The sequence below is a fragment of the Mytilus californianus genome, unplaced genomic scaffold, assembly GCF_021869535.1.
Source record: "Mytilus californianus isolate M0D057914Y unplaced genomic scaffold, xbMytCali1.0.p SCAF_15, whole genome shotgun sequence".
In the NCBI taxonomy this organism is placed as follows: domain Eukaryota; kingdom Metazoa; phylum Mollusca; class Bivalvia; order Mytilida; family Mytilidae; genus Mytilus; species Mytilus californianus.
The window spans coordinates 26,184,863-26,196,163 of NW_026262637.1; positions in this window are offsets into that span (position 1 = coordinate 26,184,863).

Sequence of the window (11,301 nt, forward strand, 5' to 3'; positions counted from 1 at the left end):
AATTTCTTAAGTAATAGGTAATCTTCATTTGGTCTAACAAATCATTGTAAGTTGTACATGTCTGTCTGACGGAATTCATTTGACCTTGTCTTCATTTTTTCATTGATCAAAAATTAAGTTTTCGTAAATAGGTCAGTTTCCTAAGTATGTTTTATGTAGAAATAGGTCATCTATATTTAGTTTGTAGAATCACTGTATATCACTCATTTTCATGGTTCATTAATCGAAATTTTTTTGATACTTGTAGTCTTTGGAGCGAAGCATGGACACAGGATCTGTGTTTCATTCTGGTGACAAAAAAAGATAAAAAATTATCAACATTCCAATCTGGCTTACTAATTTGTTTGACAGCAAAGACACAGATTGTGATATTTATTTTAGTTGTGCTTTTCTTTCCAAAATAGTATTAGTTCACTCTCAACCCTGAGGAGATGACCAGTGACATTACATTTAAAGTAAAGTTTCAAAATAAAATGTTTCTTCTGAATCCAAGGTTACGTCTGAACAGATTCTTACTATAAATGCACTGTTGAGATAGAAATATGATATAATCCTTGTCAGATATACCCTTTGCTGATAAAAAGTTGGACTGGAACCAAATCAATGCCTATCTGACAGAATAACTTTTCCATGGAATATTTTCTATGTATGTCATGCTTACAAAACCAATTTGTCCAGAAGAGCTGGTACAAAATTTTGCCACTGATTTACTGCTTGTAAAATATATATTTTGACAGAGTAGCATCTAACCAGACCCTTTTATAGACATCCTGCTAGCAAAAATAGCAAGAACTAAAATGACCAAGAGTTGTTGGTTGTTGTTTCTATGTGTATGATTATCTGTTTTTTTCTGAGGAGTCAAGTGTTGGTGGTTGATGTAGTCGATTGGACTGTCTGGTATTTTTGGTGATTCCTGTTATTCTTTTATATATCACAGAACTGTGTGATAGATGTCCAACTGACAATAGAACTAGAACCTTACCATAGATGTTTCTCTGACAGAAAAACCTAGAACTAGAACCTTACGTAACATAGATGTTCCTCTGACAAAAAAACCTAGAACTAGAACCTTACCATAGATGTACAGCTGACAGAATATTAAGAGCTACAACCTTAACAAAGGATGTACTGCTGACAGAAAACATAGAAATAGAACTTTATGATAGAGGAGTTGCTAACAGAATATGAAGAACTAGAACCTTACTATAGATGTCCTGCTGGCAGAATACAAAGAACTTGAACCTTACCATAGATGTCCTGCTGACAGAATACGATAAACAAGAACCTTACCATAGATGTACTGCTGACAGAGTACAAAGAACTTGAACCTTACCATAGATGTCCTGCTGACAGAATATGAAGAACTAGAACCTTACCATAGATGTCCTGCTGACAGAATACAAAGAACTTGAACCTTACTATAGATGTCCTGCTGGCAGAATACAAAGAACTTGAACCTTACCATAGATGTCCTGCTGACAGAATACGATAAACAAGAACCTTACCATAGATGTACTGCTGACAGAGTACAAAGAACTTGAACCTTACCATAGATGTCCTGCTGACAGAATATGAAGAACTAGAACCTTACCATAGATGTCCTGCTGACAGAATACAAAGAACTTGAACCTTACTATAGATGTCCTGCTGACAGAATACAAAGAACTAGAACCTTACCATAGATGTCCTGCTGACAGAATACAAAGAACTTGAACCTTACCATAGATGTACTGCTGACAGAATACAAAGAACTTGAACCTTACCATAGATGTACTGCTGACAGAATACAAAGAACTTGAACCTTACCATAGATGTCCTGCTGACAGAATACAAAGAACTTGAACCTTACCATAGATGTACTGCTGACAGAATACAAAGAACTTGAACCTTACCATAGATGTCCTACTGACAGAATACAAAGAACTTGAACCTTACCATAGATGTACTGCTGATAGAATACAAAGAACTTGAACCTTAGAATAGATGTCCTGCTGACAGAATACAAAGAACTTGAACATTACCATAGATGTACTGCTGACAGAATACAAAGAACTTGAACCTTAGAATAGATGTCCTGCTGACCGAATACGACGAACTTGAACCTTACCATAGATGTCCTGCTGACAGAATATGAAGAACAAGAACCTTTCCATAGATGTACTGTTGACAGAATACAAAGAACTTGAACCTTAGAATAGATGTCCTGCTGACCGAATACGACGAACTTGAACCTTACCATAGATGTCCTGCTGACAGAATATGAAGAACTAGAACCTTTCCATAGATGTACTGCTGACAGAATACAAAGAACTAGAACCTTACCGATTTATTTGCTGATGATAGCACCATATCAGTCATTGGACAAAACAAAAGTTGTATCAGTCATAAACTTAATACGGTTTTACAAGATATTTTTAGCTGGTGTGATGACAATCAAATGGCTGTAAATGTATCTAAAACGAAGGCTATATGTATTGGCTCTAAACAGAAGCTTTCAGCTACATCAAATGAAAACATTAATATTGCTATGAATGGACAACAAATTAAAGAAAGTACATGTGAAAAGGTTCTAGGTATTTTTGTTGATGCATCTCTATCTTGGTCTTCTCATATTGATTATATCATAAAAAGGGTTAACTCTTCTTTAGCTTTACTAAAAAGGATAAAGAAATATTTAAATCACAAAGCTAGACAAATGTTCTATAACGCTTACGTTTTACCTCACTTAGATTATTGTTGTTCAATATGGGGAAACTGTAATAACTTTCTATTAGATAGTTTAATAAAACTGCAAAAGAGGGCAGCAAGAATAATTTTAGACGAACATGATTACACCAAACCTTCAAGCGAATTATTTCACGAATGTAACATTGTGCCGATTACACAAAGAATACATTATCATAAATCATTACTAATGTATAAGGCAAAACATGGCTTAGCTCCAGAATATATGTCCAGTCTTATTTTATCAGCTTCTGCAAACCAAAAATACAATACGAGATTTTCGTCCTCAGATAATTTTATAATTCCAAAACCAAAAACAGAGTTGTATAAGTCTAGTTTCTCGTACAATGGACCAAAAGTATGGAATGCTCTTCCTGGTTCAATTAAAAAATCAAACACAGTATTAGAATTTAAACATAACTACAAATCTATGTACTTTTAACATTACCATGACATTTGTACTGTAATGCCATATATAATAATTGTTTATTGTATTTAAGTTGTATTACATCTTTATTTATCATTATTAGTGAATATGTATTGTTTATTTTTAATGTAATTATTATTGTATTAAGAGAGCCTTATTGAAAATTGGTGTAATCCAAATGAGTTACTCTCTCTAAATAAAGATATTATTATTATTATTATTATTATTATTATGTCCTGCTGACAGAATACGACGAACTTGAACCTTACCATAGATGTACTGCTGACAGAATACAAAGAACTTGAACCTTACCATCGATGTTCTTCTGAAGGCAAACATTGAACTAGAACCTTACCATTAATGTACTGCTGACAGAATTCATACACTGAGAACTTTACCATAGATGTCCTTCTGACGAAAAACATAGAACTAGAACCTTATCATAGATGTACCGCTGACAGAAAACAAAGAACTAAAGCCGTATCATAGATATCCTGGCTGACAGAAATAATAGAAATAGAACTTTACCATAGATGTGTTCCTGCCAGAATACAAAGAACTAGAACCATAGTTGTCCTGCTGACAGAAAACATAGAAATAGAACTTTACCATAGATGTGTTCCTGCCAGAATACGAAAAACAAGAACCATAGATGTCCTGCTGACAGAAAACAAAGAACTTGAACCTTACCATACATGTCCTTCCAACAGAAATTATAGAAATTGAAGCATAAATATCCTGCTGACAGAATACGAAGAACTAGAATCATACCGTAGATGTACTGCTGAAGAAACACAGAACTTGAACCTTACCATAGATGCCCTCCCGAAAGAAAACATAGAACTAGAACTTTACCATAGATGTCCTGCTGACAGAATATGACGAACTAGAAGATTACCATTGATGTTCTTCTGAAAGAAAACATAGAATTAGAACCTTACCATAGATGTCCTGCTGACAGAATATGAAGAACAAGAAGATTACCATAGATGTACTGAAGACAAAATACAAAGAACTAGCACATTACCATCGATGTTCTTCTGAAGGAAAACATAGAACAAGAACCATACCATAGATGTACTGCTGACAGAATTCATAGAATGAGAACTTTACCATAAATGTCCTTCTGACGGAAAACATAGAACTAGAACCTTATCATAGATGTACTGCTGACAGAATACGAAGAACTAAAACCGTATCATAGATGTCCTGCTGACAGAAAACATAGAAAGAGAACTTCACCATAGATGTGTTCCTGCCAGAATACAAAGAACTAGAACCATAGTTGTCCTGCTGACAGAAAACATAGAACTTGAACCTTACCATAGATGTCCTTCTAACAGAAATAAAAGAACTTGAACCGTAGTTATCCTGCTGACAGAATATCAAGAACTAGAATCATGCCATAGATGTACTGCTGAAGAAACATAGAACTTGAACCTTACCATAGATGTTCTAAAAGAAACCATAGAACTAGAACTTTACCATAGATGTCCTGCTGACAGAATACGATGAACTAGAACTTTATCATAGATGTACTGCTGACAGAGTACAAAGAACTTGAACCTTACCATAGATGTCCTGCTGACAGAATATGAAGAACTAGAATAATACCATAGATGTCCTGCTGACAGAATACAAAGAACTTGAACCTTACTATAGATGTCCTGCTGACAGAATATAAAGAACTTGAACCTTACCATAGATGTCCTGCTGACAGAATACGAATAACTAGAACCATACCACAAAGATATCCTGCTGACAGAATACAAAGAACTTGAACCTTACCATAGATGTCCTGCTGACAGAATACACAGACCTAGAACCTCACCATAGATGTACTGCTAACGGAATTCACTGTTGACAGAATTCATAGAATATGAGAACCTTACCATAGATATTCTGCTGACAGAGTACACAGACTTTAAACCTTTCCATAAATGTACTATTAAAATAAAATTGAGAAGGGAAACGGGGAATGTGTCAAAGAGACAACAACCCGACCAAAGAGCAGAAAACAGCCCAAGGCCACCAATGGGTCTTCAACACAGCGAGAAAATCCCGCACCCGGAGGCGGGCTTCAGCTGGCCCCTAAACAAAAATGTGTACTCGTCCATGAAAGATTGGATGTGAAATACCTGAACGTATAAGATGTCTGCACGTTGATTTATATTTACGAATGATGTGTTGTACCGATGATAAAATTTAGTAAATGTTTTGACAAGTTTGTGATATCGAAAACCCTGGTGTAATAATGTTTCAGTAATACAGAGATTTCTTTCGTTAACATCAAATACCCTGTTACATACACGAGCGAATCGAACAAGTTGAGATATATAAACACCATAAGATGGTGACAAGGGAACGTCACCATCTAAAAATGGACAATTAACAATAGGAAATGAAAAAATAACTCTGGTATCGTAAATTTTGATATTAAGCTTCCCGTTAAAGATATAGATATCAACTTCCAGGAAAGGGCAGTGTTCATTGTTAGTATTAGCTTTATTAAAAGTCAATTCAGCAGGATAAATCTCTTTATGTACATACTGAAGTCGTCATTATTGAGAGCCAAAATATCATCCAAATATCTAAAAGTGTTATTAAATTTTTGTATCAGAAGTTGTTTCGATGGGTCTTTGCTGATTTTATTCATAAATTGTAACTCGTTACAATACAGAAACAGGTCTGCAATAAGTGGTGCACAGTTAGTCCCCATTGGAATTCCGATAACTTGACGACATACGGAATCTCCATAGCGAACAAAAATGTTATCTAGTAAAAATTCAAGTGCAGTTATCGATCAAAGCAGGTCCAATAGACATAGTTCTCTTGTTTGTTGTTACTAAAAAAATGACATAAAAGAGTTTGAACATATATATTCACATTCTGACTTTTTAAATGCCCATTTGTGATTTTTTTTCTTAATGAGACTATGAGGCAAATTGTGAATTTTTTCTGAATGAGATTATGAGGCAAAGTGGTATATAGGGTAGAAAAATCAAAACTTTGAACAGATTCGAAATCACCAATATGAGCATGCAATTTATCAAGAACTTCCAACGAATTTTTGACACTCCAAAAGTAACTAATTCCACTATTTTCAAAGGCCTTATTTGAACAATTTATTACCAGGTTTTTGATTGTACCAAGTGTACTAGTAAGTAGAATAGACAGTTTAGTAGTGGAACAATGGCTTGAAGACGAAATAAATCTATATTTGTAAAATGTTTTGTGCAACTTTGGAAGCCAGTACATAGTTGGAACTTTCTTTGTATTCGGTTCTGCTTGTAAAGAGGTAGATAACAGTTTATGTTTGTTACAGATGTCATTTTCCGAAAATGGAGTCAGTTGTAATGTTGGTGAATTCGTGGTTTCCTTTTGCAGAACATCGATGTAAAATTTACATCAAACAATAATGATATTATTAAATTGGCAGCCTTATCAGCCGGGACAAAAACAAATTCCTTGGCAAGTTCTTTTAGCTTATGTTTGATACGAGAAATAGGGCTATTGTGGTTGTTGTTAGGAGTAAAATGTTCATTGGACAGTAAACTGATGCTTTTCAGTAATATTTTGTTCCCTACTATCTTCAAACCAATCTTACCAAAAATATAAAAAGTAAAATTACACAACTACGTATCAGTGCTCATTGTTTAAATATAGAACGGGGTAGATATAATGAATCCAAAATTCCAAGAGAACAACGTTTTTGCAAATTTTGCACTGAAGTAGAGACTGAAGAACGTTTTTTGATATCTTGTGATAAATATAAAGATATAAGGCAAACTTTTTCCAATCTTATGGTTTAGATTTAAAAGATTCACATAATAATTATTTTTCAGTTTCTAAACTTTTAAATCCACAAAATATTACTGAATGTAATTATTTATACAAAGGAGTAGGTTCGATAAGTCCCTTAGTTGGCCCCTAATTCTAGCTGATATTTGAAATTAGGATTTATTGACCAATATCTCATTGAATTATAGCTAATATAATGACTAGATTGGAAAAAGGTCTTTTTGTTGAAAATTTATGTTTTTGAGTTCTATTCATGACGTCACAAATAGCACTCATTTTGATTTTCCGCGAAAATTCGATGAAAATGTTAAATTTACACTGATTTTTTTGCAGAGGAAACATAGAGCGCATGCGTCGACAACAAAGATATTTAAACATAATGTTTGTTATGACATTTTACATATCTGACTTGAATATTTTGTTTGTCGACGCCTGCGCTCTATGTTTCCTATGTCTTAAATTGGTTGAAATCCGGACGATTTTGTCCAATTTCGCAAAAATCTCTATTTTTAACCTATTTGGGATGTCAAAATCAATGCTTAATAATAAAACTCTGGCAAAAAATAGTTCTATATAACTTTCTCACATGTCTTTTCATCAACTTAAAACACGTTTTTTCCTGAAACATTGAACTTAATTATCGGGGCCAAATTTGGCCCTTACCGAACTTACTCCTTTATTAGAGATGCATTAGAAATAAGAAACAATTCTTAAAATATGGGTACAATTACATGTGTGTATATTATCATATGATTTGTAATGGAGAACACTAATGTAATATTAGTTATCTTAATAAAGAATCTGAATCTGAATCATTACTGAATTAAAAAAAGAATCTAAGGATTTTTTTGTCAGCCTTTTCTCGTTTTATCCATTTAGTGCAGTAAGTACGGAGTGAGTCGTGGGTGATGTTACGACACTCATTCCAATTAATAATTGACGGGGGAGATATTTAAGTCCTTTACTGAGGAATGATTTCAACTCTCGGTCATGAACGATGTTAAGGTCTCCTGTTATAACATGGGAACTGGGGCCATAAATGTATTCAGAATTACTACAATTTCATGACGAAGGTGTATTGTCACTTATATTAACATCTTTACAGAATTCGCTATAATTAAACACATATTTCCGGGTAGATTTTTTTGTAAACATAACAAATAAGACGGAGCTCGGTATTAACAAAATAGCTAGGAATTTGTACTTAAAGGAATGATCATTAAAAATACCGGCAATATTTACAAAATCAAAACCTTTATTGACATATTTGATTTTAATGTAATATTTTTTTATTCCACTGCAATATGGAATTTGATGTAATTTATTATTAGAGCTTGGTTAACAGATAATGTCTGCCGTAGTTTTTTGAAATAGTAATTAGGTCCGAAATATTTGTATTTTTGCCCCACGGTACAAAATTTTCTCTGATTGCGATTTATTCTACGCCCATGAGAACGATTTTTACGAACAGTTTTAGAAACTATATCCGAAATGTTAACAGAATCGGTTCTTGATATATTACCAATTCCAATGATATTATCATTAAGACCGAGAGGATAGACTGTCTGTAATTTTTAATCCAATTTAATTCAATGAATGAATGAATGAATATTTTATTGCAGAAGCAAACATAATGCTATAGCAAAATAACATAATATATAATGACAATAATGACAGTAAACATGCAGAGAACAACACAATAAGGTCATAACAAGCACAGAACAAAACTGTTATACAATAATAATTTGTAATCTTTACTTCCATGCCGCATTAAGAAATTTACACAATTCAGTTATTTTCCGTGATCGTATAAATTTTGAATGAGATCCCCCAGGCTGCTTATTTACTACTTCTAAAGGTTGATTCGTTAAATATTTAATAGGATGGTTGTGCTTCTTAAGGATGTACTTAAGTCAGGTTTAGGAATTTTTGTGAAGGAGCTCCATACCCTATCAATATTTTTAGCTTATTTTGTTCCTTAACTAATGCTCTTCTGACTTATAGTATCAATTTTAAATTCTAGATTTTTTTAATTTCTCCTAAGTACATCCTTAGGTGTTGATAAATGATACTTTTATTTTAAATTTATGGGGTCTTCTAAAACGATAAAGGTGTTCTTGTGTGCGTTTTGATAAATAGCGTCCGGTTTCACCTACGTACTGAATACCGCATCCCGGTTTTTTTCATGTGATAATACTGTTAGTTTTATATCAGTTTCAAAATTTAAGGAAAATGTGCAACTTTTAAACGTGGACCTTACCTATTGTTGGTGGAAAGACGGGGACATGTAAGTAATTTTTTGGCATGACACTTATCGATAGAAGGGTTACCATGATTTTTATTATTAAAAATGTTAGCGATTGTTATATTAAGACGTGTAGATACCCTTTTAACGAGTTTGGTATTTAGTATTTTTCCATTTCTGAGTTTCATTTTGTTATCCGTATTTCCAATTGAAAGGAGCAAAGACTGGCGTCCAGAATATGAACCAGCACACAGGAATTGAATAAAATAAAAGATAAAACTGTTCGACTAAAGACGCCAAACGCTATCCGTCATCAAGTACCCAACAAAATACGTAAACTACAATACCAATGGACAAAACAAAAGACAGAGTATATCAGGGTAGCGTCTGACGTCTGACTAAATAGAAGAATGGGACTGAATAGTAAAATATGAGTTTTAGATAAATATATTCCTAAAGTAATGAACATAGCTATATGTATTCCGTCTTTTTGTATTCAATGTATTCTGTCTTTTTGTATCAAGGGATTTTGAAAGAATACATAGACCTACAACCTCACTATTATAGATGTACTGCTGAAAGAATTCATTGAATGAAAATCTTACCATAGATGTACTGCTGACAGAATACATAGAATTAAACCTTACCATATATGTACTGCTGGAAGAACAAATAGAATTAAAACCTTACAATAAATATACTGTTGACGACAGAACCCATAGAACTTAAGCCTTACCATAAATATACTGCTGACAGAATACACAACTTTAGAACCTTGCCATATATGTCCTGCTGACAGAATACATATAGCTAAAACTTTACCATGAATGTCCTGCTGAACGAACAAATGGGATTAATAATAAATTTTGGAATCTGAAGCGATGTAATATATCAAATATTTTTGTGTTATACGTTTGCAGGACGGAACAGTCAACTCTAACACGCCTGAACGTAAAAAGGTGTACCCGACTTTCTCTTTGCGATAAGATAAGATCATTGCCTATTTTTAGAATGTTTTCTGAAATAAGGTTGTATTTTTTTTAAATGTGACATTAATTTAAAAGTTAACAATTATCTCTTAGCTCCAAACAATAATTTGACCTCAATAATGCACTTACATTATACTCAGAGGAGGGGCGACAGCCTTAGGTGCTGCGTGCAAATTTTTGTAGGTCACGTGGTACGATTTTAGCTTCCCTCGACAATTTTGAATCTGGAAAAGATCGATTTGTTCTCTACATTATACTATTATAAAATAAACCAACTTGGCCATTTTTACCTTCCATTTCTTTTTGTCTACTGGATCCCATCCTGCTCTGATAATGCCCAAATGAACAATACATTATTTTGATAAAACAGAAACTATGCAGGCAACTACATATAGGAAGACATCTAAAGTGCATCCTCATTATTTGGTCTACCGGGGAATCAAACGTTTTTTTTTTCAAAATCTATCCCCATGTATTAACATAACCTTGTGTATATCATGATTTATTTATCTATATTTTCAGTGTATACCCTAATGGATCAACATAACCTTGTGTATATCATGATTTATATATCTATATTTTCAGTGTAAACCCCAATGGATTAACATAACCTTGATCATGATTTGTATATCTATATTTTCACGTGATAAGCGTTATCGGGATTTCTGTTTGACAATAGATAAAAAGTATGACCATTTTAATCATTTATTTATACACTAACAACAAAAATGGACGGAGATGAACCTCAAGAAACCAGACAACAGAAAAAGGCACGTCACCTAACTATACAAATCGTCAAACGATTCTGTAAAGGTTTTGGTAGTGGAGTTGTTCTTTATGCTGGTGTTAAAGTTGTGTCGGCACTATTGCGAAATCCTTTTAGAGAGAGGTTGGTAATATATATTCAGCGTAGTTCTGCAAGCTCAAGCATTCGTTGATTTATGCATAATTCATAAACCTTCGATTTTTATTCTTTAGACTTTATACTCACACAATGGGTTGACTGTATGATCACCTGGATTTTTCAATCCAGCAGTAAAGCCCATGCGTAGGGGATATCCGTATTGTTTTGTGTAATATATACATATGAAGCCACGAACAATCGGAATTGGGAC